Source organism: Castanea sativa, chromosome 12, assembly GCF_040712315.1.
Source record: "Castanea sativa cultivar Marrone di Chiusa Pesio chromosome 12, ASM4071231v1".
Taxonomy (NCBI): Eukaryota; Viridiplantae; Streptophyta; class Magnoliopsida; order Fagales; family Fagaceae; genus Castanea; species Castanea sativa.
In genome coordinates, this window is record NC_134024.1 from 8,484,246 (window position 1) to 8,500,296 (window position 16,051).

The following is a 16,051-nucleotide window of genomic DNA, read 5'->3' on the forward strand; positions in this document are numbered from 1 at the left end:
TTTGTCTTTACTTCGAGCTTAGCATTCTATGCGGAAAGTATTTATTTCATGGTGCTACAAGATTGAACATCCTAGTTTATAGTAGTTTAATCAAACACCTTGTCTTAGCCTTGAACTTTGCATTCCATGCAGAGGGTGTTTTGAATTATGGTACTACAAGATAAACTTGTTAAGAAAGATGAAATGTGGCTACACATGATTCTAGACAATAGTACGCACTAGACTAAACATTATAGTATCCTCTATGCTGAGTTCTTACTATAATTATTTAGAGGCTAAAGGTATAACGGCATATTATTAGTATTTGATAAGAGTTAACATGATAGCACTAATAATGAGAATAGTTCTCAATCAATCATAGTATTTGATAAGAGTTAACATGATAGCACTAATAATGAGAATAGTTCTCAATCAATCATAGTATTTAATATTCATTCTGTGTTGAGGGATATTGAATATGGGATTGGATTGTCGTTGCATATATTATATTGTGGTTTTATGAAGGTTCCACACTACATGTTTATATGCTAAATTAATAATGTCTAGTTTACTTATTATATTCATGTTTATTGTTTTCAGATTTAAATCATGGCATCATTTAGCCCACTCGTTGCTATTCTTAATCAAAACAAATTGGCTGGATTCAATTATGTTGTCTGGAAAAAGAAATTTGCACATTGTTCTTACTACTAAAGAGCACAAATATGTGCTTACTCAACTATGTCCAAAGTTTCCTTCATTAGATGCTCCTCTCGAAGAAAAATAGTGATGTGATCGTTGGCAGAAATCTAATGAGATGGCCAAGTGCTATATCCTAGCATCTATTTCAAATGTTCTACAGCATCAAATGTAGGATGTAGAACTAGCTTCGAACATTATGCTAAGTCTGAAGGAGATGTTTGGTGAACAAGGCCGTTCTGCAAGGCAAGAAACTATGAGACAAATTTATAATACCAAAATGGCTAAGGGCATTTCCGTTAGAGAGCATTGTCTTAAAATGATCTCTAATTTGAATACATCGGAAGTTTTAAGGGCTGATATTGATGGAGAATCCCAAGTGGATATGATACTTCAATCACTACCAGAATCATTCAAGGAATTCAGACTTAATTATAATATGAACAAAAAGATTTATTCTTTGTCTGAATTAATGAATGAATTGGTAACAGCGGAAGGCATCCTTGGTACTTCTAATGTTGATGCTAACATGGTTGAAGCTTCTACTTCTTAACCTAAGTTGAAAGGTAAGGGTAAGAAGAAGAAGAAGAAGGACTTCACCAAACAAGATGGTAAACAAATTTCCTTAGGAGTTGCCAACAAAGGAAAGAAAACCAAAGGAAAGTGTTTTCATTGTGGTGAGAAAGGACATTGGAAGAGGAATTGTCCAATTTTCAAAGCTGCCAAGAATAAGGGTATGAAAAGTTCATTTCTTCTTAAAATATGTTTAGTATAGAATCTCACGGATTTCTGGTGTGTGGATTCAGGTTGTACTAATCATATTTGCAATTCTTTGTAGGGGTTCTAGGAGACCAGAAAGTTGAATGAAGGAGAGCTATTTCTTACTTTGGCTAATGGGAGCAGGATTCTGATTGTAGCTATTGGAGTATTTGATTTATGTTTTAAGTCTGGAGTTTTAATATTGGAAGATTGTTTGTATGTACCTAATGTTCGTAGGAATTTAATTTTCTGCAACTTATTTAGGTAAACATGGATATTGTATTATCCTGAAAGACAATGTTGTAATAAAGAAGGATAAAATGTTTATCTATTCTGGCAATATTGTGGATGGTCTTTATATTTTAACTCCTAATATGCATGAATTATATAATTATGAATTAGATAATAACTCTCATGTGAAATCATTAAAGAGAAAGTTTCCTTCAACTAGTGATGCATATCTTTGGCATTTGCGTTTGGGTCATATTAATTCAAATAAGATTCAAAGACTTATCAAAGATGGACTTTTAGGGCCCATGGACTTTGATGGTTTTCTAGTTTGTGAATCTTTTTTGGAGGGTAAAATGACCAAACAGCCTTTTAATGCAAAAGATAGAAGAGCCTAAGAGTTGCTAGAACTAGTACATTCAGATATAGGTGATCCTATGTCAATCCAAGCAAGAGGTGGCTATGAGTATTTCATTACTTTCACTGACGATTACTATAGATTTGGTTATGTGTACCTAATGAAATGAAAATTCGAAACTTTTCAAAAGTTCAAAGAGTTTAGGGCTGAAGTTGAGAATTAATTAGGTAAACGCATAAAGGCCATTCGATCTGATCGAGGTGGGGAATACCCTTTTGAGGATTTCATGGATTACTTGACTGAAAATGAGATTATATCCTAGTTGAATGCACCTGGAACTCCACAACAAAATGGTGTAGCAGAAAGAAGGAATAAGACTCTTTTAGATATGGTTAGATCCATGTTAAGTTATTCAACTCTACCAATTTCTTTTTGGGGATATGCCTTAAATACTGCAATGTATCTTCTGAATTTGGTACCTTCGAAGTCTGTTCCTAAAACACCTGTAGAGTTGTGGACTGGGCATAAGCCTAGTATGATATATCTCCATATTTAGGGTTGTCTAGCATATGTGTTGAAAGGAAAGTCTGACAAGTTACAGTCTAAAACAGAAGTGGAATTCTTTGTTGGGTATCCAAAAGGAACGGTTGGAGATTTATTCTATAGTCATAAAGATAACAAAGTTTTTGTTAGTACAAATGCTAAATTTTTGGAAAATGACTATATGAATAATTTTATTCCTAGAAGTAGAGTTGTTTTGGATGAAATGAATGAACTTGTAGTTAAACAACCAATAGATGAAATTATGGATGATGTGGTCGTATTCGATACACCACAAGATACTACTCATGAGATGACAAGTACACAGGTGCCTCGTTGTAGTGGGAGAATTGTTCGGCCTTCTATAAGATTTATAGGTTTAGGTGAAACTTATGAAGCTATCTTAGAAGAGGTTGAATCGGATCCCTACACTTATGATGAAGCAATGAATGATATAGATGCACATCATTGGGTCCAAGTTATTAAATCTGAATTGGATTCTATGTATTCCAATCATGTATGGGATCTTGTAAAGGCGCCTAACGGCATTAAACCTGTTAGTTGCAAATGGGTTTACAAAAGGAAGAGAGAGATAGATGGAAAGGTTGAAACCTTTAAAGCAAGATTAGTGGCGAAAGGGTATACACAAAAAGAAGATATTAATTATGATGAAACTTTTTCCCTAGTAGCCATGCTGAAATCTATTAGAATTCTCTTATCTATTGCTACTCATTATGATTATGAGATTTGGAAAATGAATGTCTAGACTGCATTTCTTAATGGCAATCTTAAAGAAGAAATCTACATGTTGCAACTGGAAGGTTTCATAGCAAAGAACCAAGAGCATATACTATATAAGTTGAAAATGTCCATCTATGGATTTAAGCAAGCATCTAGGTCATGGAATATTAGATTTGATCAAGCAATTAAGTTATTTAGTTTTGAACAAAATCTAGATGAACCATGTGTGTACAAAAGACATCGTGATAAAGTAGTAATGTTCCTAGTGCTTTATGTTGATGATATTCTACTCATTGAAAATGATGTAGGAGTAATGTCATTGGTAAAGGTTTGGTTGTCAAGCCAATTTGATATGAAGGACTTGGGTGAAGCTAATTTTATTCTGGGGATCAAGTTTTGGCGAGATCGCAAGAATAAGATGTTAGGTTTATCACAAACTGGGTATATAGATAGGGTTCAAAATAGTTTAGTATGCAAAACTCCAAGAAATGATTACTTCCTTCCAGACATGGAGTTTCTCTGTCTGATGACTAAAGACCTAAGACTCTTGAGGAAGAAAACATGATGAGACAAATTCCTTATGCTTCTGCAGTAGGAAGTCTCATGTATGCCATGCTTTGTACTAGGCCGGATATTTGTTATTCAGTTGACATGGTCAGCCGATATCAATCAAATCCAAGACTTAAACATTGGCAAGCTGTAATGCATATTCTCAAGTTTTTAAGGAGGATGAGAGATTATATGCTTGTTTACCATAGTGAGGATTTGACTCCCATTGGTTATATAGATTCAGATTTTCAAGATCTTGATTTCAGAAAGTCCACTTCAGGTTGGGTTTTCACCTTGGGAGGTGGAGCCATAAGTTGGAGGAGTGTTAAGCAATCTTGTATTGCCGACTCCACCATGAAAGCTGAATATGTTGCTACTTATGAAGCGCCAAAGGAAGTTGTTTAGCTCAAGAAATTCCTTTTTGATCTTGATGTTGTGAGAATTGAGAAAGTTCCTATTACATTATTCTGCAACAATAATGGGGCTATTGCATAATCCAATGATCCAGGGAATCACAAGAAAGGAAAGCACATAGAAAAAAAGTACCACATCATTCGAGACATTGTTGCTCAAGGAGATGTAGTAGTAGCAAAGATTGATAGTGCAAAGAATCTAGTAGATCCCTTTACCAAGGCTTTGCCCCAAAGGACTTTCGAGTCGCATTTGGAGGAGATGAGAGTTAGATTAGTGCAAAATAGTCTTTAAGGAAAGTGAGAGATTGTTAGGATGTGTGCCTTTAAATCCTATTGTATGATGCTATCTATGACATTATGTATGACATTAATGTTGTGATTAATAAAGTTGTTTTATTATTATCTAAAAATAATGGTAACATGAATATTGAGACATTATTATATAGTTCATGAGATGTATAGTATGTGATTTATGTGAAAAGTCATAGAAGATATAAATCACAAGTTCTTTGTAAATTCAGAATTTTAGTTCGTAGTCCGTGATGAAGTTGGGTATTTCATCTATGAAGACTATAATATATCAACTAAGATAATTTGTCTTGATCATGAAAATGGAGATTTCGAGTTGGTATGTTGATATGTTTTAAGAGTTAAGACATATAAAACTGGACTGCGGTAAGATTTATTATTCTCCTAACGATTGTCAAATGAATAGTAAATCTCACGACTTCTATTTACATGAACTCTTAATCTTGAGAGAATAATGGACTTGATCATGAAATGTAGGTTGCTTTGATATATCAAGATTGAGAGGTAGGTTTGGCCAATTGCACTAAATACATCTTTTCTTCCCGCCCCCCCCCCCCCAATCTTTGTTTCACCAAATGTGAAATACTTTATAAAATGTCCACACGTTCGGATTAAATGTCTATATTTTACTCGAAATATAACAAAATATACATAATTTAGATACTGTAAAAGATGTGAAATAATCAAAACCTTTCAAAGAATGCATGACCAGGCTTGAGGCAATAATTTTTTTTAGAAGCTGATTTTTTGGTCTAATCTTCACATAATCATATATGAGTAGTCCCACCTCTCAATTCATCAGCTAACAATCAACAACCCCACCCCGCCACCACTACAATCTCAAACCTTTTTTAGTAAGAAAAGGAGAGAAGAATGAATTGAGTATTTACCTTCAAATTTTCAAGGAAATATAAAAATAGCAGCAAGCCCAAGATAGAGATAAAAATTGAAAAGCAACTTTCCCAGAGATAGTTACTTGTTTGAAGACCTTGGCCAAAAGAACTGCAAATATTGGGCAAACATATTTGTTAGGTTCTAAGTACTTAGGAACTAATATATTAGAACTCTAATATGTATTGTTGGCAAACCATGATCAAAATAGGTGTCTAGTTGTGTTTTAGACTTTCCCAAAGTATGTAATTTATGTAAAGTTGGAATCGAGTTAACTGCAGAAGTTACTGTGCATTTCTTCCTGACTCAATCGATCGAGAATTAGACTCAACCGATCGAAAGTCATGCAGATTGTTTTTTCTGTAGATTTTCAAACTCAGCCCTAAGTCCATATGACGTGTAGGGTTTTATGTTTTGCCCTAGGTATAAAAGGCAAACCCTAGTCACGTTTTTTATGTTGCTCATATTGCTGTTTGTGTGAATCTCTTGTGAGATTAAAGAGGTGCTTGCCTTCACATAAGCTTGAGATTATCAAGAAGGAGATTACTTCAAGAACTTAATGATCATTTAGTTACTTCCATAAGAGCTTAAAGATACACAAGCGGGGGTGCTTGTACTTGCTGGAGAATCCAAGAAAGAAGGAGTCCGTGTCTCGGAGCTTGCACGTGGTTGTGTTAGTAAGTTATACTGGTGGGTAGCAATAGGATGTTAGTGGTCTAAGTCGCTATTGTACACTTTGATTATTTCATAATGGATTCAGGTTTACCTTAAGGATAGCTAGGTTAAATCCTCCCTAGGTTTTTACCGGTTTGGTTTTCCTAGGTCATCATGTCTTTGTGTTTTTTTTTATATTCTGCACTTTACATTGATATGATTATATGATTGTGATGACCTAGATCTAGAATTTGGACTAAGTAATTACTTGGCTTGTTAACTAGGTTAATCCAATTGTGGATTAAGGGGTCTAAATAAGCTCTACAAGTGGTATCAGAGTGGGTAGCTTTTGTGTGTAGATCTTTTGATCTCTGAGCTAATCCTTAACCCCTGTTGTCATGGAACACGGACACTCTCTTGTTATTCCTTCTCACTTTGATGGGAATAATTATGCTTACTAGAAAGTAATGATGAAAGCTTTCCTTAAATCCATTGATGAGAGAGTCTGGAACTCCGTTGAATACGGATGGGAGAAGCCCACTACTCCTATGAGTAAGTGGTAAGCTTCTCAGAAAGAAGCAACATCTTTCAATAGCAAAGCTATGAATGCTATCTTTAATACTGTTTCTATGGAGGAATTTAAGAGAATCTCTAATGTTGAGGTTGCTCACACTACTTGGCATATCCTTTAGACTCTGCATGAAGGCACAAAGGCAGTTAAGATCAATGAGTTGCAATAATTAACAACTAGATTTGAAAGCATTAGGATGTTTGATAATGAATCTTTTGGTGAATTCTATGCTAAGTTAAATGAAATTATTAATTCTGCTTACAACTTGGGTGAAATCTATGATCAACCTAAAATTGTTAGGGAGATTCTTAGATCTTTGACTGAAGATTTTAGACCCAAATTGACTGCCATCACTGAGAGCAAGGATGTGGACTCCATCCCTGTTAATGAACTTGTAGGATCTCTTTAGTCCTATGAGTTGGACCTACCCAAAACTAGCAAATCCAAATCAATGGCTCTTAAGTCTGTTGATGATGTTGATGTTGGTGGATTTGATGATGATCTCTTTGCTACAGAGATTGCTTACCTTGCCAAGAACTTTAGAAATTTCTTAGATATAGTCCTTAGAAATAGTAACAGAAGGGCAAGAGGTAAAAACACTGATGAACCTAGAAATTTTAGGAAGAATGATCTCACTAAGGTTAACAAAATTGAAAAACCTAGAGAAAAAGTAAGTCAATCTTCTAATAATTCTATGGGTCCTTAATGTTTTGGTTGTCAAGGGCTTGGTCATGTGAAATCTGAATGTCCAACTTTCTTGAGGTCTAAGGGTAAGGCTATGGTTTTCACCCTTAGTGATGATGAAGTTTTTGATGATGAGTCTGGTTGTGACGAGGATGGAAACTTCATTGCTTTCACTGCTACTGCTATAGTCAATGAAAGTGTGACTGTTGAAGAGAACCCTTCTAATGGGGAACTCTCTGAGGATGCAGATCTTCAAGAAGTCTACAATAAACTTTGCAAAGTTGTTGCAAAGGACACTATGAATGTTGAATTAGGCTTAAAGAAAATTGCATCTCTTGAGCTTGAAAAGAAAATTTTGCTTGTGAATTTGTTTGATGCTACTGAACTTTTGAATAAGGTGAAGACTGAGAACATGCTTTTGTTTGATAAAGTTAAATTTTTGGAACATGAACTATTTGTTGCTAGAGAACAAACGAATAGGTCTGCTAGTTCCAAACTTGATCAGATGTTGAGTGTTCAAAAGTCTCATTCCGACAAAACTGGGTTAGGTTTTGTAGAAAGTATCAATGTGTCTGCACCAAATTCCACAATCTTTGTTCCTTCGTCTTCTTCTGAACCCCCTGTGCATGAGGCTGTCAAACCCATAGAAGTTTCTCCTCCCAAGAAGATTAGGGTTGATCTGAAAGAATCTAAACCTAAGGAGTTTATCCTTTCTAGGAACATGACACATGAGAAGTCTACTTGGGTGTGTCATATTTGTGGAAAGTGTGGGCACATTAGTCCAAACTGTTACAAGCTTCAAGCTGCTAAGAGAGCAAATAAACCAAAAGTACCTATGCCTCAAGCACATGATCCTATGGTACTTATTGGTGAGTTGGTAAAGGCTCTAAACCTTTATTCCAATTCTAGAGTTGGAAATCATTCTAATATGAATAAGAACTCCAATGCTCAAGATGCATCTAAAAGACTTTGGATGCAAAAGGCTCAATCTAAGTGAGTCTTTCTGACATGGTCCTTGTGCTTCTTTGCTATACTCTTTGTGACCATTTTTTTTTTCTTTTTGTTTTCTAGGATTTGCATTGCATAACATTCTTTGCATTTCATTCTAGGATGTTTTTGTTAATTTTCATTTAAAAAAAAAAAGGGAAGCAAATATGTTTTTGCATTTATTTTCTTGGTTTTTGAAAACAAGGTTGGTCAATTTATTTTCATATACCATGTACATGTACTTTGTTTAGCTTGGATGAGCTTATTTCTTGCACTTTACTAGTTAAAGCTTTGTAGTGCATGTTGTGTGGAAAAGATGCTTGTAGTTTTTGACTACCTTGTCGTGATCTTGAAGTCACATGTCTTTGGCTGACGGACTTGATCCTTTTGAGAAAGGCATAAATAACCATCTCACCATTGTTCACTAGCCAATCATGAACACCTTAGTGCATATCGTGAGATTTTGTGCTCGAAAAAGTGTAGCACATGCACAAAAAGAACATAAGGTATAGCCTCGGGTTAATTGCTTAAAATTGGTGTGTACATTATTGGACTTAATGCAAAAATCAAATACATAAAATTGGTGTGTACATTATCCCGGCTTTTAGTTTATAAGTTTCTAAAAATCTGTGTGTACATCATGAGGCAAACTTAAGGAACTTACATGATTGCAAGCTTATGATCTAGGAGATGTGAGAGTTATATGATGTAACTCTTTAAGTGATAGTCTCTTTTACATTCTTTGTGATGAATTTTGAAGACTTTGTGGTTGATTTTTACTTACATATCACCTCACATGTTTCTCAAGCTTTTGCTAGTTGCACACACTACACAAGTCACTCTTTGTTAAACTTTGTACATATTATTGTGTGTGTTTTTGGTCTGACCAACCAAGTTTGAATGTGCCTTGAGAATTTTGCAAAATCATTTTGATGCTTGAGTATTCAAGGAAAATGTTTGAAAATCTATATTTTTGGGAACTGGGTTCAAAACTTATGTTTTTTAAAAGCATTTCATCTCATACTCATGCATTTTATTCATAAAATACAATGCTTTGAGGAGTTTCTGCAAAAATTTGTTTTATTTTTCCAAAAACTGAGTTTTCCAGAATTTCGACTAGTCGAACATGTTTTTCGATTGATCGAAATTGCGATTAAATTTTTGGTTAGCCATTGCCTGTTTTGATCGGTGTTCGATTGGTTTTCGATCAATCGAAGCATTTTCGACCAATCAAATCTATTTTTCGATCGATCGAAAATCGTATGGAGTTTTTTTAAAAGAGTTTTCTTTTCACTGTTCATCCATTTTTCAAAAAGTTTTTTAACTTTTCTCTCTCCATACGAACCGGTCAAGGCTACCAACCAATTTTTTTGCCGTTTTCCTCCCTTCTTTCTGCAAGGTTTTTCTCTCCAAAGGCCGGCAAGACCTTTATACCCTTCATTTTGCAGTTTATTTCATGTTTCATGCATAAATTCATGCATTTTAAGGGATATTTTCTGACTAAGCAATTTTTGGGATTTTTGATGATTCAAGCCTTATTTTCTAAAATTGATTAATGGGTTTTTGTCCTATAATGTTATAATCATGATCTATAATGTTTGATTTGATCAATTTGGTGTTTTATGAAGAATTGAAAATTCTAGGGCTTGTTTTGTTCCGAATTGGGGTTTTTGTTCAATTTGAGTTGGATTGATGAAATTGGCTTGTTGATTTGATGTAATTGATCATTCTAAACTATTTTCTATCTTGTGTGATGATCAATTGGTCATTTGAGTAAATTTTCTACAAGTGGTTTTTTAAAAATTTTAGAGTTTTGTTTGTTTTAAACTCTATGCTCAAGCCAATTTTGTGATTCTAATCTTCAATTAGAACTTGTTGTCACTGCATTAGAGCATGCATCATGACATTTATTTCTTCATGCATCATTTAGTTTTTTTTTTTTTTGTGCTAACTTGCAGTCTGCCCTTGTGTTTTTTTTTTTTGTTCTTTCTCTTGTGTCTCTGTTTTTTTTAGCACCATGCCTAGGAAGACTAGAGCCAATAGGACATCCACATCTTCTTCTGTTCCTTCCTTTGAGAGTGATAGGTTCTTGAGTGAGAAGCACCAAGAGACGTTTGAGAATCTTGACACTAGGAGAAAAATTTGGGGTGAGCGTAGGGTTCTATTAGATGAGATTGATCTTGCCATTAGGGCAAACTTTGAGTATCGAGGCAGGTTGTCTCTTTTGGATTTTGATGCTCCTCCTCTAGCCATCTTGATTAGAGAGTTCTATTCAAACCTCTCTGTTCACTCCTATGATTTCGGCACTCGTGTGAGGAGTTAGATTCGTGGTGATGAGTATACCATTACTCCTTCGGTAGTGGCTAATGCTCTAGGGGTGCCTCTTGTTTAGCATCCTGTTTACCCCTATGATGTGTCTCCTTCCCTAGATGACATCATATCCTACATCACCAGTACTTCTATACGGTGGGGTTTTGATCCTCGAATAACTTTTGCTGAGCTTACTGAGTCTACCTATCTTATCTTTAGGATAGTGTGTCATTCTTTGTGGCCTATTTTGCATCTGCACACCATTCCTTTAGAGCGATGTGCTTTTTTGTATGCTCTGGTTACAGATGCTCCTATTAGTTTTCCTCATCTATTTCTTCGTTCCTTGAACGAAGTGTATAGGAGTTCATCTATTGCTCATGCTCTTTTTCATCCTATTTTCATTCATAGGATTTTGTTGTTTTTAGGTTTGTCTGACTTCCCCGTGTCTGAGCCAGTTCATGTTATTGCTCCCATAGGTGCCACTTTCCTTAGGCAGAGGGCTTCTTAGATGAGAGAGCGCTCTAAACGCCCTCGAGCTGAGTCTTCTGGTACCGTTCCCCCTTCTTCTTCTACAGGTGTTCCTTCTGGTGAGGGGTCTGCTGATCCTGTTGGCGATGCTACTGTTGATGTTCCTCCGCCATCGACTTCGGATGACTTTGACATTCGTTGTACGTTGGAGTCTATCGTGACCGTTCAGGCGGCTCATGGTCAGATTTTGGTGGACATTCTGGATGAGATCCGTGCTTTGTGAGTAGATTTGGCGCTTCTTAGACGTTCCTCTTCGCCGCCTCCTTTTGATGATGGATTTTGATTTGTTCTTTGGCATTCCATCACAAAAAGGGGGAGTAGATTGAGATTGTATATCTTAGGGGGAGTTTTTTTTTTTTTTTGTGGAGAGCTTGAGAGCCTGTGGAGATTAGATTGTATCTAGGTGCTTCACTGTGTTTTTTGTTTTTGTTTTTGGCTCTTGACGTATTCATGATAGGGGGAGTTATATTGTTTCTTGTTTCACTGCTTATAGACTTATGATTATGAGTTATTCATTGATATCATTGCTATTTGTCTATATTTTGTGTTTTGTGAAATAAAGAATGTTATGTTTATTTACTTGTATTTTCCACACATACGTTTATGTGTTTTGTTTAGTGTTTCAGGAAATATACAGGTTGATTCAATTAAGCTGCTGTCTACACTTGCAACTGATGGATAGTAGTTAGGATTGGATTTGTTCTGATGGGCATATTTTTGTAAAGGGCTTTTCTTTGTAAACTTTGAGCTTTTAGTTGTGTTTTATCACGAATTGCCAAAGGGAGAGTTTGTTAGGTTCTAAGTACTTAGAAACTAATGTATTAGAACTCTAATATGTATTGTTGGCAAACCATGATCAAAATAGGTGTCTAGTTGTGTTTTAGACTTGCTCAAAGTATGTAATTTATGTAAAGTTGGAATCGAGTTAACTGCAGAAATTACTGTGCATTTCTGCCTGAATCGATCGATCGAGAATTAGACTTGACCAATTGAAAGTCGTGCAGATTGTTTTTTCCGCAGATTTTCCAACTCAGCCCTAAGTTCATATGACGTGTAGGGTTTTATGTTTTGCCCTAAGTATAAAAGGCAAACCCTAGTCACATTTTTTATGTTGCTCACATTGCTGTTTGTGTGAATCTCTTGTGAGATTAGAGAGGTGCTTGCCTTCACACAAGCTTGGAATTATTAAGAAGGAGATTACTTCAAGAACTTGATGATCATTCAATTGCTGCCATAAGAGCTTACAGATACACAAGCGGGGGTACTTGTACTTGCTGGAGAATCCAAGAAAGAAGGAGTCCGTGGTCTCAGAGCTTGCACGTGGTCGTGTCAGTAAGTTCGACTGGTGGGTAGAAATAGGATGTTAGTGGTCTAAGTCGCTATTATACACTTCGATTCTTTCATAGTGGATTCAGGTTTACCTTGAGGATAGCTAGGGTAAATCCTCCCTAGGTTTTTACTGGTTTAGTTTTCCTAGGTCATCATATCTTTGTGCTTTTTATATTCCGCACTTTACATTAATATGATTATGTGATTGTGATAACCTAGATCTGGAATTTGGACTAAGTAATAACTTGGCTTGTTAACTAGGTTAATCCAATTACGGTTTAAGGGGTCTAAACAAACTCTACAATATTAATCTTAGAATTTTAACTAGAATATATATAAAGTAATAAGAATAGAATTTTCTCCACAAAAAAAAAAAAGTAATAAGAATATAGAAAAGTACAAACTTTATTGGTAAATAATAAGTTATAAGTTAATTAATAAGACGAAGAACATTCTTGGGAGATATATGAACATACTTTATCGGTAAAAGCATTTTAAAGTATGGTAAGGAAACAAAAATCAAGATCACCGGTTAATAATGGTCTTAGCCTATTGCATATAGCTCCTTCTCTCATAAAGGTGGTCCCTATACATGGGACTTACAAGAGCTAGAAATCAGAATCAAAAGCCAAGAGACTAATCCTGTTGATCACATTCCCATCCTAATGATAGATCCAATAATTTAATAGATTCATCTGCAAAAATTTTAACCAATTATAAGAGCATTCACATTAGTTCCTGAATATATATTAGTTTATTTTAATATAAGAACTTATTTTTTCTATTTTACACACTCACTTTTCAAAACACATTATATCGGATTATTTATTTTACACTACATTTCATTAAAATATCAATTTTTCTTGATTTATTTAATTTTCTTTCTTTCTTTCACACCAAGGAAGTCAATACCGTACTGGATATTGTACCGGTTTGGCCAATAGTATGATATATTTTAGGTACCGGTCAATACCGGTATACCGTTTCGGGTTTATCGTTATTATTTTATATATATATATATATATATAGAGAGAGAGAGAGAGAGAGAGAGAGAGAGAGAGAGAGACATACTTGATTATTTATTTAGAATTATTTATAAATCTATTTAAGAATCCTTAAATTTATAATAGCATATTTCTCTTAATTGCTTATTTTTAATATGATTAATTTTTGCTCAAATATCAACCCAATAATGCAAGCTGACATACTAGATCGTAGTAATAATAAAAAGATGATATTAATTATTAAAAAAAAACATAAAATTGCTTACTAAATGTGAGTGGCAGCCAGCCTAAAAGTCAAAGTATAATTGAAATTTGAACTCATTAGAGTTCATATGTGTGTGTCAGAACTCACACAAAACAATTAAACAAGAGCCACACACACACGACTAAAACAAAAGGCACAAGAGGAGAGTTTAGTCTCGGTCAACAGGCACATGATTCGTATGTGTGGCTCTTGTGTTAGCAGCAGTCTCGGTCAAAAAGTTAGCAGCAGACTTTTTCCATTTTCTTCAAGTTTTTAGTATCACCCAATTTCCATTTTTCGGCCAAGATGTCCGATATTCGGCATTACGTCCGGTATAGTCCAATAAGGACCGGTATTTTAAGCGATAGGAATCATGAGTGTTTTTGTACCAGTTCACCTGTCGGTACGATAAATTCCGACTGTATTGGCCGATACGGTACGGAATTGACTCTACTTTTTTCACACATAACAACTATCATATATACTTCATTCTTCATCAGGATACGTAATAAAAGAATAAAAATTTAAATGCAAAATAAATAGTATTAGAGTAAATTTACACAATTACTATAGTAATCTTATAATTTTACAAAATTTTGCAAAGACTGATATAGGTGAAATTCTATTATACAAACATTGATACAAGTGATCTAAGTTTTTAATTTTTTTAATTAAAATTTATTTAAAAATAAATTATTAAATTTTATTTTAAATACTTTTCTATTACATTTTAATTGCAATTATTTTTTAAAAAAATTAAAAATTAGCCGCGTGGATGCACATGCTGAATTTCCATTCTATCACAGTTGACAAAAATGATAAATTTTGTTATTTCTTAAACTTCATAAGCCAATAATACTAAATCAAGAGTACATGAGACTTGTTTAAAACCTACTTCAAAATGAAATGTGTAGGACAACATACACTCTACTTCAAATGAAATTAGAACTCTCATTTTCCAACAAAATAAAAGGGTTAGAAACCAAAGAATGGTATGATTTGATATTAATCAACGCAATATATATGTAACATGGAGACGTCTAATACAAACTGATCGAAAAATTAAAGAGTTTAATACATGCAAACCTTAGATTTCGTAGTCCCCACCAGAAATAGTAATAGAATTTTTGTGGAAGATTTGAGGATTGCACAATACCAGACTGAAGGGCTTCAAGAAATATTCCAAATTCAAATTTTGTTGTATTTGGTGTATTTATTGGGCAACGATCATCTAGGAATGCGTAATTTACTGAACTGTCAGTGTTAGCACAACTAAAAGAATTTCCACATCCACTTAGATTTCCACAGACCAAGTGCCAGCAAGCTGTCTCTCGTTGAATAGAAAAAAAGTACCAAAAGACTCCAATTACCTGAAAGACGAACATGTTATTAAAAGTCTTAAAATCCAGTTTGTAGTTTTATTATATTTTTCCTATTGTTGTGGTCAAGTTAGTAGTTATATTCTTCTCAAAACCTTAAGTGGTCTTGAGTGTTGTTGGTGTTGAGGAATAAAATATCCGAAAGACATCCTTGGAATGACCAAGGAGACTTGGTACCCGTTTGGATACTGAGTCTGCATTTCACGTCCAACGTTTCACTTTCTTTTTTTTTTAAGAAGAGCGTTAACTGAGTTTCAATGAGTCCCGTGCACTGTTTACGGGACTCACAAACCTTTTTTTTTCAACAAAACTTTCATTAAAAATGGGTCCTACGGTACTATTCACATAATTAAAAATTATTTTACTACAGTGTTTTCAGTTTTCAGCGATAGATCCAAATGGACCATTGGTTTGTGATTGGTGGCTCAATTTGTGGATCTGGAGACTAACAAGAAGAAAAGATACAAGGAATCCATTGCTTGTAGGAGCGCAGAAGGCGAGAGTATATAGTCATATAGTTTGGTTGGTTTTGTAAGTGGTGTACTACAACTATTCTTATTTAGTGGATAGTTTGATGCTATAGGCCCTAAATAGTTTTTTTTTTCACTTGGTTCTTGATTTTTTTTTTTTTTTTCTCTTCATAAACACTTGGTGTTCTTGTGTGTGTGATTGTTTATTTGGGATTTAGAGCAAAAGCTTCAACTTTTGTGTGGGATTTAACGATTTTTTAAGAAAGTGGGAGATTGAATATGTTAGAAGACGAGGAGGCCTGTTGTCCCGATCCCCATTCATGAAGTAGTTCTTCTCCAAAGAAATAACCCTTTTCAGGCCAGTTAGAGTGCTATGAGGAGGAGCTAGGTGTTGCTTCACCATTAACACGAGTTTTGAAGCTCCA